This window comes from Stenella coeruleoalba (genome assembly GCF_951394435.1).
Source record: "Stenella coeruleoalba genome assembly, chromosome: 3".
Classification (NCBI taxonomy): domain Eukaryota; kingdom Metazoa; phylum Chordata; class Mammalia; order Artiodactyla; family Delphinidae; genus Stenella; species Stenella coeruleoalba.
In genome coordinates, this window is record NC_137148.1 from 84,291,049 (window position 1) to 84,310,495 (window position 19,447).

The following is a 19,447-nucleotide window of genomic DNA, read 5'->3' on the forward strand; positions in this document are numbered from 1 at the left end:
TGTCTCAGTCACAGTTTCGGTAAGCCCACAAGCTAACTGTAGCCAAAATGAGTAAAAAACAAACGTCGCTGGAGAGCTTCTTTGAAAAGGGGGAAAGACCCAATGATGAGACAGCAGAAGACTCTAAGACTGCCAACAAAAAGAAAGCTGCATTTAGAAGAAAATACCAATAGTCCTACTTAAATTACGGGTTCATTGCAACACGTGATTCACATTCTCCAAGCCCGCTTTATATAATATGTGGCGACCAACTATCCAATGAGGCCATGAAACCTTTAAAACTGCTTCGCCACATGAAGACCAAGCACCCTCATTAAAAGACAAGCCTTTGGAGTTTTTCAAAAGAAAAAAATGTAAAGATGAAGAACAGAAGCAATTATTGAAGGACACAACTTCATCAAATGTGTCTGCACTGAGAGCATCATTCTTAGTGGCTAACCGCATTGCTAAAGCTAGGAAGCCCTTTACTGTTGGTGAAGAGTTGATCCTGTCTGCGGCTAAGGACATTTGTCATGAACTTTTAGGAGAGGCTACAGTTCAAAAGGTGGCGCGTGTTCCTTTTTCAGGTAGCACCATAACTAGACGAATTGATGAAATAGCAGAGGATACTGAGGTACAATTGTTTGAGAGGATTAGTGAGTCACTGTGGTACACAATCCAGGTTGACGAGTCCACGGATGTTGACAAGGCAACAATGCTTGTTTTTGTGAGATATATTTTTCAGGAGGATGTGCATGGGGATATGTTATGTGCACTTTTGTTGCCAACCAACACCACAGCTGCAGAATTATTCAAGTCTTTGAATGATTACATATCAGGAAGACAGAATTGGTCACTTTGTGTTGGTATGTGCGCAGACAAAGCGGCTGCCACGACTGGACGGCTTTCTGGTTTCACTACTCCAGTCAAAGCGGTCGTTTCTGAATGTGAGTCTACGCACTGTGTCATCCATAGAGAAATGCTGGCTAGCTGAAAAATGTCACCTGAACTTAACAACGTTTTGCAGGATGTGATTAAAATTATCAAACACATTAAAGTACATGCCCTTAATTCACGTCTGTTCACGCAGCTCTGTGAGGAGATGCACGCAGAGCACACGTCTTCTCTTATACACAGAAGTGAGATGGCTTTCTAAAGGTAGATCACTGGCCAGAGTTTCTGAGTTATGAGAGCCACTCCAGAGATCTCTTTTAGAAAAACAGTCACCACTGGCAGCACAGTTCAGTGACACACAATGGGTCATAAAACTTGCTTATTTGTGTGACATATTCAACCTGCTCAACGAACTCAATCTGTTACTTCAGGGGAGAATGACAACTGTGTTCAAGTCGGCAGATAAAGTGGCTGCATTCAAAGCCAAACTGGAATTATGGGGGCAATGAGTGAACATTGGGATTTTTGACATGTTTCAAACATTAGCAGAGATTTTGAAAGAGACTGAGCCAGGGCCTTCTTTCTCCCAGCTGGGGCATGATCACCTGTCTCAGCTTTCAAAAGAGTTTGAGCATTACTTCCCAACCACAAAAGACCCCTGAACTGGGAAGGAATGGACCTGCAACCCGTTTGTGAATAAGCCAGGTGATTTGACTTTGTCCGTGCTAGAAGAGGATCAACTGCTTGAGATCACAAATGACAGGGCCTTAAAAGTATGCTTGAGACAATTTCAAATCTCCATACGTTCTGGATTAAAGTCAAGGTGGGATATCCTGAGATTGCCACAAAAGCACTGAAAAGCCTGCTTCCATTTCCAGCATCCTATCTTTGTGAAGCAGGGTTTTCTGCAGTGACAGCAACCAAAACAAGGTTACGGAGTAGACTGGACATAAGCAACATACTTCGTGTGTCACTGTCCCCAGTCACCCCCAGATGGGACCATCTAGTTGCAGGAAAACAAGCTCAGGGCTCCCACTGATTCTGCATTATATAGAGTTGTATAATTATTTCATTATATATTACAGTGTACTAATAATAGAAATAAAGTGCACAATAAATGTAATGCGCTTGAATCATACCAAACCATCCCCCCGCCACCCAGTCCATCGAAAACTTGTCTTCCATGAAACCAGTCCCTGGTGCCAAAAAGGTTGGGGACCGCTGATCTATAGTATCCACTAGGCCCACAGGAAATCAGACAGCCTTGCTGAGCCAAAGGAGAGGACAGGCTGCCCTACTACAGATTGTTCTTTCAGTCTAAAAACTCGTTTACTTTTCTTTTGTTCACTAGCCCCTGCTCAGATATGAACAGGGGTTATAACAGCAAAGTTTAACTATAAAACAAGATAAATGATGCCAGCCTCCTTTCCTACCAGGTAGGCCCAATTTCTACAAGTGCTTCCCGTGGATTTCCTCTTCCCTCAAGTTTTTCCCCCATGATGTGCTTAACTCTACCCCCTGTAGATGCTTCTTCCCATCAGGTCAGTATTTTCCATAGATCTCAAAAGGAGGAAGGGAGAACCCTTAGTCAGAACTCACTGTCTATGAATGTCCTAACATTTTTTCATGTTTCCCAAGTATCTGCTGATACAGACCGTAGGGTGGGTCTGTTGATGTCATTACAGTGAGCTGAATCACCTCTTGCCAAACCCTGCAGCAATGTTTTTCTTCCCTTCATCTTTTAACTGTGAGGATATACTTGGAACCTGTTGTTTTCAGCTTTGGGGACTATAGCTAAAATTCTGAGATATCAGAAAATATACCTTCAAAAATCTTGTTATTACTATTACTGAAGGAATTTCAGGCAAGAATGTAAATTAAGACAGAGGAGTTTGTGGGACTACTTCAAGTAGGCTTCTGAGACAAGTGGCAACTCTGCCCATGGGTAAGGGTGGCCCTGGCTATAATTTACATAATCACAATAGTGATGATGATGTAATATTTACAGAAGTCTTATTATTTTCCAGGAACTGTTTTAAGTGCTTTGAAAGTACTTGTTTAATCCCCACAGTAACTCGATGAAGAAGTAATATTAAAATTATTGCACACTTGAGGAAAGTAACTTCCTCAAAATCTTATAGCTAAGAAGCAGTGGAATTAGTCTTTGAACCCAGGAAGCTTGGCTTCAAAACTTTGTATCTTAACCAACAAAATATAATTAAAATAATGACACCTTTACATTGATGAGTATGTTTACTTTTTAATGAAATAATCCAGATTATTAAGTGTTGATAAAAATGTAGCTTTGTTCACCCATATTTTTGCACAAAATATTTAAATAATGTTTACTAGTTATCTTTGCAGATTTGAAAATAAGATCAAATGTACAGATTTTATCTTCCTATGGCATCTGGCATCTGAATTTTATTTAACTATGTTACAAACGTCCCCCTACCCAACTAAAACATTTTATCTTCTTTTCATTCAATAATTGAAAAAGCTCTAGAATACTTTCAGATAGCAAATCCTTAACACAAAAACACTTCTTGATCTATTCCACAGTTTATTTCTTTTCCCTAATGTTTAAATCCATTTATAAATACAGTATATGCACAGTTAGTCATTGTGGTGGGAAACTGAGAATTAATCATTGGGCAATCCTTTGAAATAAATATTTCGCTGAGCACAAATATTCTAAATTAATGAAACTGTGCTCAAAACATCCTTAAAGAAACACGTACTTATATTGAAATATAACATAATCCTTCAGAAAATATGTGTTACAATTAAACATTGCCCATTCCATTAAAAAATGTGATTCATTGTAAAAGATTGAGAAAAAACTGAGCTAAAGAAGAACTATATTTTATTAAAAGTCTTTCCTGAGATACAGACAAAAATTTTTAGGCTTATTTTTTTTAAAGGCTGAGCAGGTATATACAAAGTTATTTTCCTAGCTGGTAAAATTCATCACCCAGAAATATTTTACTAGCATAAATGCCAATACTGCATGGTTTATTTATTGGAAGCCAAACTATTTGGATGACTTTGGATGCCTTGCTACAAATAGTGATTTTTTCCTAAAAACAACGAAAGAACACATCGGTCAGGAGGGAAAGAAAACACTTTGACACATTAGTTTTCTCTATAAGTTCAGCTTTGGAAATCTGAGAATTCTCACGGTAACATCATATTTTAGCTGTCTATTGCTGTGTAACAAACTACCCTGAAACCACATGACTTAAAACAACTCTTTCATTTTGCTAATGACTTTATGGGTCAGAAACTCGGGAAGGATTTAGCTGGGTGCTTAATCTCTGATGGTTGTCCGTCAGTTGGGTCGTCTGGTCCTAGAGAATCAACTTGCAAGTCTGGCTTCCCCATGGTCTTTGTTTTTTTCTCTCATTTTCCACAAGATAAATTATCCTGTAAGACTCCTCCTATAGTTTAGGCTTATCAAACAAGGCCTGAGATTTCAGGATATTTGTATTTCTTAGAGTGTGGCTCAAGGCCTCCAGAACCAAGGTGAAATCTGCCAGTACCTCTGAATTCCTAAAACAGGATATAGCATTATGTCCCTTCTGCCACATTTCATTGCTCAAAGTAGTCTCAATCCAGCACAGATTTAAGGGGAGGAGGAAGAATAGACCCCTATCCACTTCGTAGGAATAGAGTCAAAGGATTTGTTGCAGTCTTTAATTTGAGATATATATTGTTAAAAAGACAGTTTTGAAATATTTTTCTTTTTACTTCTCAGTTTTGCTTTATCTAATTCAAACCGTTGCTGCATTGGTTAACATATGGCTCACCATACACTTTCTAATGAGAAAGCTTCAAAAAGCTCAGTCCTCAAATGCCAGTACAAACTAGTCTGGCAGAAAGTCACCTGAATTCCTCTCTTTGATACACAGAACCTAAGCTGCACGGATTTGTTTTCCCAACACAGAAAACATTATGGTAAACAAGGGATTTGAATTTAGATATTTACCCAGCTTCTCTGAATCCTGGGCTTCTTTTTGCCTCTATCCTTTGCCAGGAGTTCTGCTGTTTGGCTCCCCACGTCTCCTAAGCTAATATGCACTTCCTGGCAAATTAGAAGCATTCTGGACTGAAGCAGAGATTGTGGCTTGAGGGTAAAATTAACTCTTACAACTGAGTAGTTTCCTCTGTTCACCAAAATGTGCAGTTGGAGGCTTAAAAAATACATGTATATATATAGATGTATATATATGTGTGTGTGTGTGTGTGTGTGTGTATATATATATATATATATATATATATATATATACACACACACACACACATATATATAATTTGGCTGTCAGTTTAAAAGGAAATAAAGCTAAATAAAAAGTAAAGTTTTCATGTATTAGAAAACCTAAACACTTTCTACTTTTATGTACCACTTAGTCTGTGGTCATTCCTGCATTGTGCCTTTGTGGCACTATTTGAAATTCATAGTCTCTGTTCTCATTTTTCAGCTCTTTTATATGTTGAACATTCTTACTGAGGGCTGTCGTAAGCTATCATTATTCTTTTTGTGTTTAAGTATTCACTCCTTTAGTCTCAACTGTTCAACTGTTCAAATATCATTCATATTGTCCATGATCCATCTAAGGCTGATAGTAAAATGATAGAGTGCGCTAGTGAATATCATAGCATACCATCCTTCAGAGGATTATTGAAAGCTACATGAGACAGAATACATTGAGATAGATAGATTTTTACATGTATATATATCTTCAATTCATTATATTTTAAGTGATTACTTATCCATTATATTCATATACGTTGCTGTTCTACATTACAATATTCTAAAGAAAATTCCATTCTTCATGAGTTACTTGGCTAGTGCACACTTTTCTATCTGGTGGCATTAGTGTGCTGTACCTTTAGTGTATGTTGTCAACCTATGCTAATTGAAATGTTTATAAGATGCTGATTCTGAAATATTGCATCTTAACAGTTCACTAGTTTTTAAATGGGGCCTCTGTTTTATTAATGAAATGATTTATAGAAATATTTAATCTCACTGATTTACCACTAGCATTAATGAGTCTAGTTATTAAGCACTCTATTTCCAAAGGCTATGAAAACAGGCCTAGCAAGTGTGTAGTATTTTGTGATGAGTTATTTGTGCTGAGATAGGATCAATGCTATGGGAAGCTTATTTCTTAAGTGAAATAGCATTATTTATGATCATGTAACTTGATAACTCTTTCTGTAATTTTCATACCATTGCTTTCCTATTTACAAGAAATTTAATACCAATTATGAAAACCATCCTGCAGATTTTTAAAAGACATTTAGGTGATATATAAATACATCTTTCGTATTAGTTAAACTGAGCTCTGACAGTAAGCCATTTAAAAATACTTAAACAGATCCTTGCAGAATACAGATTTATTCTTTAGAGAAACCAGTTGTTTCTTTTGTCTATGATAAATATTTAAGATGGCTATTACTATTTCCATAGAGTCTTTTTCAAATAAACAACCCACAAAACCTGTTTTTGTGCACTTAAGTCATTTTTTCTTATTTGCATATTTAAGTATTTCATGTATTATGGGTAGCGCTTAGATACCTTAAGTATATTTATGGAGCATCTCTTCAATATATGGTGTCGTCTTTTAGTTCCATAAAATAGTTGGATCTTTGAGAGGTATTTTTTACCCCTTTGCCAGCTTTTTAAAATTTTTTAAATTTATTATTATTATTTTTTTGGCTGTGTTGGGTCTTTTGTTTCTGTGCGAGGGCTTTCTCTAGTTGCGGCGAGCGGGGGCCACTCTTCATCGTGGTGCGCAGGCCTCTCACTATTGCGGCCTCTCTTGTTGTGGAGCACAGGCTCCAGATGCGCAGGCTCAGTAGTTGTGGCTCACGGGCCCAGTTGCTCCGTGTCGTGTGGGATCTTCCCAGACCAGGGCTTGAACCCGTGTCCCCTGCATTGGCAGGCAGATTCTCAACCACTGCGCCATCAGGGAAGCCCCCCAGGGAAGCCTCCCTTTGCCAGTCTTAAACAAGACTAGTTTAATTACCTAACTAGTGTATTAAAGAAAATGATTTCTTAGGTTTCACCTTAAGACTTTGACGCTTTTAGAAATTAGTGCCTTTTTGAGATTTTAGTGTCTATTTTGGATTACAAACCTTTTGAAATAAATGAAATTTGGGAGAGGGGACGTAAGGATATGTCTTTAGCTATAAGATGTCAAAAATGAGATCCTAAACTATTCAATAGCTCAAAATGGCATGAAATGGCTTTGCTACTATTACTCTCTCCTTCTGTCTTGTAATGTTGAGGTATGATATGTCATAATAAGGAGCTGGCATGATCCATTGACATAAAATACCAGCATTATGTGGTTTAGCTCACTGAAATGGTATAATTCCTTTTTGTCTTGTTCTGTTTCCTTCTTGGAGCAGAATTTGTCTTATTTGTCAGCAGGTGGATATGATTTATGTTGGGAGAGTTTGATGATTAACCAGAAACTTGGGGATTTTCATAAAATCCCCCTTATTTCAGCTAAGCAATACGTCCTTAACTTTTTCCTACAAGTAAATGAGTGGTAGCCCATGATTTTATGGCAAAATTTAAGTTCAAATCTTTATTCATATTTAGAAAAGAATTTAAAATAAAGTGATCTGATTCTCTGGCCACAGTTCAAAGAAATAAGATACAATTAGGTAATTTCAGGAGAAGACAATGTACATCTTCAAATTTGATTTCACTTTTTAGTTATTCTAAGCTACTCAAATTAATGGAGCAATATAAGTTTAAAAAATTGATTTTTTGGCTAACATTGTAAAATAGTTCATCAAAACAAAGGTGATTGCCTATATAGTTTAATATTATCTGAAGCAATCATTAGGTTAAAGACTTTTAAATTGCTGATAAGTTATTTTGCACAGGGATCCCCAAATACCCAAAATTCTTAGGGGACTTTCATGATAAAAGAATGAACATACTTCCTTTTCTTAAGACATTTTTGATTTTATAGGAGGCTTTATAAGAAAATACAAATCCTGAATTTAAATTAGCATAAGGCCTTTGGGAATCCATAATAAGGGAAAAATCTCTAAATTAGTGGAAGGATTGACACAACTTAGACTCAGAATAATATAAGGTCAGAATTTTTAGACAAACCCCAAATTATATAAAGTAAGACATTTATTGGTATAATTTTTACAGTGAAATTTCTGACTTTTACTTCTCTTTTTTCTCCTTACATGGAATGTAGTCAAGAGGAGAGCCTACATGTTGCTTTATACAAAATAAAGTAAAACTAAATAAAGAATTAAATGAAAATAAGAATAAGTGTTAGTAATTCAAGATCATATTGCTTGTTTTTTTTTAATTTAAAGAAAGAAAATAAGTATAGCTTCATAATTTCTTATCCATAATTTTAAATTGCATAGCGCTCTAAAAGAAAACTCTTTCATAATTTACTTTATTATAAATCCAGACCTGAACCAACACAAGCTATTTAGAATCTTTATCACACTTAATGTGAATGTTCATAAGTTTTGCTGATGAAACATTAAAGTATTATGTAAATAGTATATATACTTTATTACATTTCTGAAATTATAGTGAATCCCAATTCTGACACATTTGCCAGGAATTTCATTTAGGATAACTTGAATGTAATTCAAGTCTAATGCTTATGTTAAGAAAAATCTCACCCTTAGTATTGCTTTGTTCTTAACATTATTTTTTATTTTCTGTAAGGGGTCATGACTGAATCTAGACACCATGGCATGGATTAAAAGCTGGAGAAGACTGATTAGTCAGCTTTTGCCTCTTAAGGTACCTGTTTTCTTCTTTAAAAAAGAAATAAAATGTAGTGTTTCTGAGCATGGGCTTTAGATCCAATTAACTTGGGTTAGGATACCTATACTTTACTGGTTTTGTGACTTCGGGCAAGTCATTTTGACTTTCTAATCTCTAAATCTCTGCTATCTTTTCTGTGAAATAGGAATGAAAAAATTGTATGCCTCTTAGGGTTGATACAAAAGCAATGAAATATTTCATGGAGAGAATTTAGGCCAGTGTCCGGTTCATATATGCATTTAATAAATAGCTATCATCATAATTAAAAAAATCTGGCCTAAAATCAAAACATGGAGGGGCACTAAGAGAAAGATTATTATATTTTGGGGGGGGGGGGATCTACTTTTTTTAAACATCTTTATTGGAGTATAATTGCTTTACAATGGTGTGTTAGTTTCTGCTTTATAACAAAGTGAATCAGCTATACACATACATATATCCCCATATCCCCTCCCTCTTGCATCTCCCTCCCACCCTCCCTATCCCACCCCTCTAGGTGATCACAAAGCACCAAGCTGATCTCCCTGTGCTATGCAGCTGCTTCCCACTAGCTATCTATTTTACATTTGGCAGTGTATATATGTACTAAGAGATTATTTTAATGCCTTCAGGATGAATAGGATTATAATGCTGGGTAACCTCTAAAACTAATTTTCTAAAATAGATATTTATATGATTACATTCCAAAACAAAAATATGACCTCTCTTCCACCTTTTAACCTGTGGTAATTATGCTTAAATCTTTAAACATGTCTTAAATTAGCTCATTTGGGGAGGCACAAAGAGGTGATACAATGAAGAAATATACTATTGAGTAAAATTGAGTAAAATTGCAGGTTGCAGAGGATTCAAAACTGGTTTCCAGTCCATAAACTCCAAAGGCTGTTAATTCCCCCACATATTTGTGTTTAAATTATAGTGAAAGTGGCTAATGCTTGTCACAGCTTGTCATGACTCTCAGTGAGAAAAATCAAGTGAAAATTAAAAGAAACAAATCACTAGCTGAATAATATATTCAAAATATTTTGAACCTAGAAAGATCAAGTAGAATTAGATAATGTAATGTAACCATCACTTTGTTTTATGTACGGGGGAACCATCACTTTGCTTTATGTATGTATGTAAGGACCAAAGAGGCTAATTTGTTTGCCTAGTATGACACAGGTAATAAGTAGCAGAAATAAGCCTAGAATTAGTTCTCTAGTTTTCCATTCTTTCCATAGTAAAACTCAAAGTGTATTACTTCAAGAAAGTATGTATAGATTCTTCTGTATGAGCAGGAAGATGGTGTGACATTACAAGCATAAAATAAATGCTATTATCTGACATTTTGGGCAATATTTTATTGTAGTTTTTGTAATGGCATATATCTATGTATAAATGTACTTCATCATGCTAGAACCCACTAGCAATACTTCACATGAAAGCACTTTACATTTGGTCTCCTTGCTTTATTTCTCAGCCTGCTTTTATCAATCAAAAGACAAAAATAATTTATGATAGAAAATATATTACATTAACATCAAAACATAGATTCTTATAAAAATGAAATGGGAAATATGAAAGGTATAAATTTTTTAAAATACAGGACTAATAAAAATTGCTAGGCTAAGACACATAGTGTTAGGAGTTATAAAAATATCAAATCTATATTTATTTTTGGATAGGAAGGTAGATTTTGTAATTATTTTATAATCTTATTTATTTGTAGTAACTTCCTATATAAATATTACCTTTAAAATAGATTTTATCTCCTTTTGTTATTAGTTTAATGAATTCCAAGGAAGATTTCATGTGTACACACACACACAATTTCAAAGATAATTTTAGACTTGAACTTATTTTTTCTACGATGTTAGTGTTAGGTTGTTAAATATGCTCATATTGTCTTTTTAGTGGTTCAGAAGGCTCCAGAAGAAAATGAAAGTCAGAATGCTATTGTATTATATTTAATCCACTTTCTAGCTCTAGGAATTTGAGAGACTTAAATAATACCCCTAAACCAGTTTTCTTATCTCTAAAATGGGAATCATACAGCACCTATCTCTTAGGATTGTTGTGGGGATCAAATGTGACAGGACATCAGAAAGTAAGTGCTAAATACACACTAAGTATTATTATTATCATTATCAACTTTCGTGTGTAAATTCTCTGAGTTATGTCAATTAGACTTTAAGAATGAATTGAATTTTTGTTGGTGAGATTGCAAATTCAACATCTCTGGTGGGTAAGTAGAAAAAATATATCAAATACCTTAAAATGGTTTTATACCATGTAACTTCTAGAAATTTACTAAGTGTAAGTTTGTTTATATTAGGCTATATGAATGCACTCAAAAGGATTTTGTAAAATGCTATTCTGAAAGTGTTTTTTTATAAAAGTTAAATCACATGTGGAATGTACTATTTTGAAACTACTAAGAATTTCTTAAAGTATTTGATGAAAGAAAAAACTATTCATATTCACTGAATCATAATTCTAATTATAAGAATTTACTCCAAATATTTAAGCGAACAATGACATCAATACTTAATTATAAAAATGCTCATTGGAGCATTTTTGTAACTATTAAAAAGAGAGAATATAAAAATGTCCAAAACAGGGAATTGTTCATCATAGTCATACCATATAGTACTATGGAGTCAATGAGAAATTTTTGTTTAAGAATATTTAAAGAGGGGATTGGAACCAAGATGGGGGAGTAGGAGGACATGCTCTCACTCCCTCTTGTGAGAACACCAGAATTACAACTAGCTGCTGGACAGTCATCGACAGGAAGACACTGGAACTCACCAAAAAAGATAACCGACATCCAAAGACAAAGGAGAAGCCACAATGAGACGGTAGGAGGGGCACAATCACAGTAAAATCAAATCCCATAACTGCTGGTTGGCTGACTCACAGACTGGAGAACACTTATACCAAAGAAGTTCACCAACTGGAGTGAAAGTTCTGAGCACCACATCAAGCTTCCCAACCTGGGGCTCTGGCAATGGGAGGAGGAATTCCTAGAGAATCAGACATTGAAGGCTAGTGGGATTTGATTGCAAGACTTTGACAGGACTGCGGGAAACAGAGACTCCACTCCTGGAGGGCACACACAAAGTAGCAAGCGCATTGGGACCCGGGGAAAGGAGCAGTGACCCCAGGGGAGACTGAACCAGACCTACCTGCTAGTGTTGGAGGGTCTCCTGCAGAGGCGGGGGGTGGCTGTGACTCACTGTGGGGACAAGGACACTGGGAGCAGAAATTCTGGGAAGTGCTCCTTGGCGTGAGCACACCCAGAGTCGCCCATGGCCCCACCAAAGAGCCCAGGTAGGCTCCAGTGTTGGGTTGCCTCAGGCCAAACAACCAACAGGGAGAGAACTCAGCCCCACCCATCAGCAATCAGGCGGATTAAAGTTTTACTGAGCTCCGACCACCAGAGCAACACCCAGCTCTACCTACCACCAGTCCCTCCCATCAGGAAACTTGCATAAGCCTCTTACATAGCCTCATCCACCAGAGGGCAGACAGCAGAAGCAAGAACTACAATCCTGCAGCCTGTGGAACAAAACCCACATTCACAGAAAGATAGACAAAATGAAAAGGCAGAGGACTATGTACCAAATGAAGGAACAAGATAAAATCCCAGAAAAACAATTAAATGAACCGGAGATAGGCAACCTTCCAGAAAAAGAATTCAGAATAATGATAGTGAAGATGATCCAGGACCTAGAAAAAGAATGAAGGCAAAGATTGAGATGATGCAAGAAATGTTTAACAAAGACCTAGAAGAATTAAAGAACAAACAAACAGAGATGAACAATACAGTAACTGAAATGAAAACTACACTAGAAGGAGTCAATAGCAGAATAACTTAGGCAGAAGAATGGATAAGTAACCTGGAAGACAGAATGGTGGAATTCACTGCTGCAGAACAGAATAAAGAAAAAAGAATGAAGAAAAATGAAGACAGCCTAAGAGACCTCTGGGACAACATTAAATGCAACAACATTCGCATTATAGGGGTCCCAGAAGCAGAAGAGAGAGAGAAAGGACCAGAGAAAATATTTGAAGAGATTATAGTCGTAAACTTCCCTAACATGGGAAAGGAAATAGCCACCCAAGTCCAGGAAGTGCAGAGAGTCCCATACAGGATAAACCTAAGGAGAAACATGCTGAGACACATAGTAATCAAATTGGCAAAAATTAAAGACAAAGAAAAATTATTAAAAGCACCAAGGGAAAAACGACAAATAACATACAAGGGAACCCCCATAAGGTTAACAGCAGATTTCTCAGCAGAAACTCTACAAGCCAGAACAGAATGGCATGATATACTTAAAGTGATGAAAGGGAGGAATCTACAACCAAGAATACCCTACCCGACAAGGATCTCATTCAGATTTGATGGAGAAATCAAAAGCTTTACAGACAAGCAAAAGCTAAGAGAATTCAGCACCATCAAACCAGCTCTACAACAAATGCTAAAGGAACTTCTCTAAGTGGGAAAGACAAGAGAAGAAAAGGACCTACAAAAACAAACCTAAAACAATTAAGAAAATGGCAATAGGAACATACATATCGATAATTACCCTAAACGTGAATGGATTAAATGCTCCAACCAAAAGACACATGCTTGCTGAATGGATACAAAAACAAGACACATATATATGCTGTCTACAGGAGACCCACTTCAGACCTAGGGACACATTCAGACTGAAAGTGAGGGGATGGAAAAAGATAATCCCTGCAAATGGAAATCAAAAGAAAGCTGGAGTAGCAATACTCATATCAGATAAAATAGACTTTAAGATAAAGACTGTTACAAGAGACAAGAAAGGACACTACATAATGATCAGGGTATCACTGAAGAAATTGAAGAAATTGAAGAGGAAATAAAAAAATATCTAGAGACAAATGACAGTGAAAACACGACAATCCAAAACCTATGGTATGCAGCAAAAGCAGTTCTAAGAGGGAAGTTTATAGCTATACAAGCCTACCTCAAGAAACAAGAAAAATCTCAAATAAACAATGTAACCTTACACCTAAAGGAACTAGAGAAAGAAGAACAAACAAAACCCAAAGTTAGCAGAAGGAAAGGAATCATAAAGGTCAGAGCAGAAATAAATGAAATAGAAACAAAGAAAACAAGAGCAAAGATCAATAAAACGAAAAGCTGGTTCTTTGAGACCATAAACAAAATTGATAAACCATTAGCCAGACTCATCAAGAAAAAGAGGGAGAGGACTCAAATCAATAAAATTAGAAATGAACAAGGAGAAGTTACAACAGACACCACAGAAATACAAAGCATCCTAACAGACTACTACAAGCAACTCTATTGCAATAAAATGGACAACCTGGAAGAAATGGACAAATTCTTAGAAAGGTATAACCTTCCAAGACTGAACCAGGAAGAAATAGAAAATATGAACAGACCAATCACAAGCAGTGAAATTGAAACTGTGATTAAAAATCTTCCAACAAACAGAAGTCCGGGACCAGATGGCTTCACAGGGGCATTCTATCAAACATTTAGAGAAGAGCTAACACGCATCCTTCTCAAACTCTTCCAAAAAATTGGAGAGGAAGGAGCACTCCCAAGCTCATTCTATGAGGCCACCATCACCCTGATACCAAAACCAGACAAAGATACTACAAAAAAAGAAAATTACAGACCAATATCACTGCTGAATATAGATGCAAAAATCCTCAACAAAATACTGGAAAACAGAATCCAACAACACACTAAAAGGATCTTACACCATGACCAAGTGGGATTTATCTCAGGGATGCAAGGATTCTTCAATATATGCAAATCAATAAATGTGATACACCATATTAACAAATTGAAGAAGAAAAACCATATGATCATCTCAATAGATGCAGAAAAAGCGTTTGAGAAAAATCAACACCTATTTATGATAAAAACTCTCCAGAAAGTGGGCATAGAGGGAACCTACCTCAACATAATAAAGACCATATATGCCAAACCCACAGCAAACATCATTCTCAATGGTGAAAACCTGAAAGCATTTCCTCTAAGATCAGGAACAAGACAAGGAGGTCCACTCTCACCACTATTATTCAACATAGTTTTGGAAGTCCTAGCCACAGCAATCAGAGGAGAAAAAGAAATAACAGGAATCCAAATCAGAAAAGAAGAAGTAAAACTGTCACTGTTTGCAGATGACATGATACTATACATAGAGAATCCTAAAGATGCCATCAGAAAACTACTAGAGCTAATCAATGAATTTGGTAAAGTTGCAGGATACAACATTAATGAACAGAAATCTCTTGCATTCCAATACACTAATGATGGAAAATCTGAAAGACAAATTAAGGAAACACTCCCATTTACCATTGCAACAAAAAGAATAAAATACGTAGGAATAAACCTACCTAAGGAGACAAAAGACCTATATGCAGAAAACTATAAGACACTGATGAAAGAAATTAAAGATGATACCAACAGATGGAGAGATATACCATGTTCTTGGATTGGAAGAATCAATATTGTGAAAATGACTATAATACCCAAAGCAATCTACAGATTCAATGCAATTCCTAACAAATTACCAATGGCATTTTTTATAGAACTAGAACAAAAAATTTTTAAATTTGTATGGAGACACAAAAGACCCCGAATAGCCAAAGCAGTCTTGAGGGGAAAAAAATGGAGCTGGAGGAATCAGACTCCCTGACTTCAGACTATACTACAAAGCTACAGTAATCAAAACAATATGGTACTGGCACAAAAACAGAAACATAGATCAATGGAACAAGTTAGAAAGCCCAGAGATAAACCCACGCACCTATGGTCAACTAATCTATGACAAAGGAGACAAGGATATACAATGGAGAAAAGACAGTCTCTTCAATAAGTGCTTCTGGGAAAACTGGACAGCTACATGTAAAAGAGTGAAATTAGAACACTCCCTAACACCAAACACAAAAATAAACTCAAAATGGATTAGAGACTTAAATGTAAGACTGGACACTATAAAACTCTTAGAGGAAAACATAGGAAGAACACTCTTTGACATAAATCACAGCAAGATCTTTTTTGATCCACGTCCTAGAGTAATGGAAATAAAAACAAAAATAAACAAATGGGACCTAATGAAACTTCAAAGCTTTTGCACAGCAAAGGAAACCATAAAGAAGACGAAAAGACAACCCTCAGAATGGGAGAGAATATTTGCAAACAAATCAAGGGACAAAGGATTAATCTCCAAAATATATAAACAGCTCATGCAGCTCAATATTAAAAAAACAAACAACCCAATGAAAAAATGGGTAGACGACCAAATAGACATTCTCCAAAGAAGACATACAGATAGCCAAGAAGCATATGAAAAGCTGCTCAACATCACTAATTATTAGAGAAATGCAAATCAAAAGTACTGTGAGGTATCACCTCACACCAGTTAGAATGGGCATCATCAGAAAATCTACAAACAGCAAATGTTGGAGAGTGTGTGGAGAAAAGGGAACCCTCTTGCACTGTTGGTGGCGATGTAAATCGATACAGCCACTATGGAAAACAGTATGGAGTTTCCTTAAAAAACTAAAACTAGAACTACCATATGACCCAGCAATCTCACTCCTGGGCTTATACCCAGAGAAAACCATAATTTAAAAAGACACATGCACCCCAGTGTTCATTGCAGCACTATTTAGAATAGCCAGGTCATGGAAGCAACCTAAATGCCCATCGACAGACGAATGGATAAAGAAGATGTGGTACATATATACAATGGAATATTACTCAGCTATAAAAAGGAAAGAAATTGGGTCATTTGTTGAGATGTGGATGGATCTAGAGACTGTCATACAGAGTTAAATAAGTCAGAAAGAGAAAAACAAATATCGTATATTAATGCATATATGTGGAACCTAGAAAAATGGTACAGATGAGCCGGTTTGCAGGGCAGAAATTGAGACACATATGTAGAGAACAAACGCATGGACACCAAGCAGGGAAACCAGCGGTGGGGCGGGGGGGTGGTGGTGGTGTGATGAATTGGGTGACTGGGATTGACCTGTATACCCTGATGTGTACAAAATTGATGACTAATAAAAACCTGCTGTATAAAAAAATTTTAAAAAAAGATAAGTAAGTACTAGGGATGTAATATACAACACGAGTAATATAATTAACACTGTTGTATGTTATATATGAAAGGTGTTAAGAGAGTAAATCCTAAGAGTTCTCATTACAAGGAAACATTTTTTTCTTCCTTTTTTTTTTCACTTTAGATGATAGGATGTTCACTAAACTTACTTTGGTAATAATTCTATGATGTATGTAAGTCAAATAATTATGCTGTGTATCTTAAACTTAAAACTTGTACATCAATTATATCTCAGTAAAACTAGAAGGAAAAAAATTAAGTGATAACAAAAATAAATAAATAAACGTTTTCAATGAGTAAAAAAAAAGCATATTTAAAGATATAGAGAAATTTTCACATATTGTTAATTGGAGGAAAAGTAAAGTATAAAATTATCACAGTTCTAGTCATAAATATATCTGTACATTAAAATATGTTTATAAATTATATATTATTTCTAGTTTCTGACAATGTTGAGAACTAATGTTTTAAATCCTGATACCTTCTTCATAATCATTGTTAGAGAAAATATAGAAATAGAAAACATTGACTTGAAGTACTAAACCAAACCAAACCAATCTGTGAGAAACCTCTGCAAATCGGAATGTTGCCTTGAACTGGTGTGTTCGTGTATGCATGTGTGTGTGCATGTGTGTGTGTCCAGAAGGGGACACTGTCTGAAGCCTGAGGTGGAGTTTGGCCAGAGCGTCTGATTGCAGGAGTGATTTTAAGGTCTGATTTTTCCTGATGAAGGTCATTAGCACAAGGTAGGCAGCTGCTGCAGTAAAACCTGACTGACTGACCTACTGCCCTGGGCAGTCTCTCCTTCATCTCAGCCCCTCCAAAACCTTAAGGTTGGTAGATTACAACCTCGACAGGCTGCCTTCTCCAATCGAGCTATTTTTTGAATATTTAAAGACCTTGAACTTTGGTGTGTTTGTCTGGTGGAGTTGTCCCAGGAGAAAAAGAGCAACAGTGATTTTTTTTTTTTTTTTTGTCTCTCTGGGGTTCTCCACCCTAGAACACATCACCACACCTCTCCTCCTAACATTCTTTGACATTCCTTTATTACACATGACCAGATAGAATAGGTGACATCCCCAGCTGAAAATGAGTACTAAATCAAGACTAAAATAAAGTACATAAAGTGGGAGGTGAAGAAAGGAGCACACATACCATATTTAAATAGCGCTTTTCCGTGCTTGCTGTATTATGGGTGATTTTTGTTTTCATCGTGCTTTTGTTTCAGTTTTTTTCTACATTTTCAGCCAAAAGAACAACATGACTGTCTAGTTTATATTACCAGAGTAAGAAAGATAAATATTATCTTAAACAAGGTTTAATTTACCCATCTAGAGGATTCGGATAATTCTACATTTTTAAGTTTTTATCGGTACCTCGTAATCCCCTTTAAAAGTACTTGTTTTCTGTCCATCTTTGAATGTCATTTTTAAAAGCAAAAAAAATATGTCATGTCGTATTTGGCAGTCCCCAAGACCACCTTCAGTTTCAGTGATTTAGGATAAGGACTCACCAAACTCAGAAAAGCTATTAAACTCATGGATATGGTTTATTTCAGTGCAGGGGTCAGACTGAGATCAGCAAAGGTGAAAGGCACATAGGGCAGAGTCCCGGAGAGAAAAGGTGAGGCTTCCTGTCACCATCTTTCTGTGGAGTTTTGCGTTCAGCGCTTAATCCTTCAGTAACAGTGTGTGACAACACGCCTAAAGTATTGGCAACAAGGGAAGCCAGTACTGTCAACCTGTCACCTGAAAACCTTGGTGTCCAAGTTCTATACTGGGCATTGTTCAGTAGACACAACTGACAACCCACCTGGCTGACTTTAGTTAATTCCCAGCCCCGCCAGACTTCAAATTGATATCTTGTAGCCCATGGTTCCCATGATAAATCACATTGTTAGTATAGAATATCCTGGCATGGCCCAAGGCCTCAGATAAACAAAGACACTGTTATTACATAGGACATTCAAAACTCTAAAGGTTATCTCCCAGGAGCAGGGCAAGGGCCAAACCTTTCTTTTGAGCAGGTTTTGGACACCCCAGGCTTACTGACTTAGTCCTTTCTTGCACATATATAAATCTTGCTTTGCTTGAGATGTGTTGCCAGAAAGAGATGGATGAAGAACAAGGAAATCACACCCAAAGTTAGTGGAATTGTTTGTACCAATAAGCAAAATCCAAAAGATTTAACTTTCAATAGTACGTGATAGACAATATGAAGGAAAAAGAGGACAGATCCTGGATATACAGTGTCTAGGTTTATATAGGTGCTCTACTATTCTCCTAGCTGTATGACATTTTATAAATACTGTATCATAACTAGTTGCCTCAGTTTCATTATTTGATAAATAAGGATATTATTATAACTAATTTGCAGGCTTATTACAAGAAGCAATTGAATTAATACACATATAAAACTTCAACTTGGGCTTCCCTGGTGGCGCAGTGGTTAAGAGTCTGCCTGCCGATGCAGGGGATGCGGGTTTGTGCCCCGGTCCAGGAAGATCCCACATGCCGCGGAGCGGCTGGGCCCGTGAGCCATGGCCGCTGAGCCTGCGCGTCCAGAGCCTGTGCTCCGCAACGGGAGAGGCCACAACAGTGAGAGGCCCGCCTACCGC

The 19,447-nt window shown here is 36.5% G+C and overlaps 1 long non-coding RNA gene across 3 annotated transcripts in view; it reads left to right on the forward strand.

Moving 5' to 3' along the window:
- LOC307184398 overlaps positions 1 to 19,447 on the forward strand; it is a 266,257-nt gene that overhangs the window by 204,546 nt on the left and 42,264 nt on the right. For all 3 annotated transcript variants that reach the window (XR_013827720.1, XR_013827721.1, XR_013827722.1), the window contains exon 5: positions 8,600 to 8,677. This is a non-coding gene — a long non-coding RNA (uncharacterized lncRNA). The remainder of the gene's footprint in view (positions 1 to 8,599; positions 8,678 to 19,447) is intronic.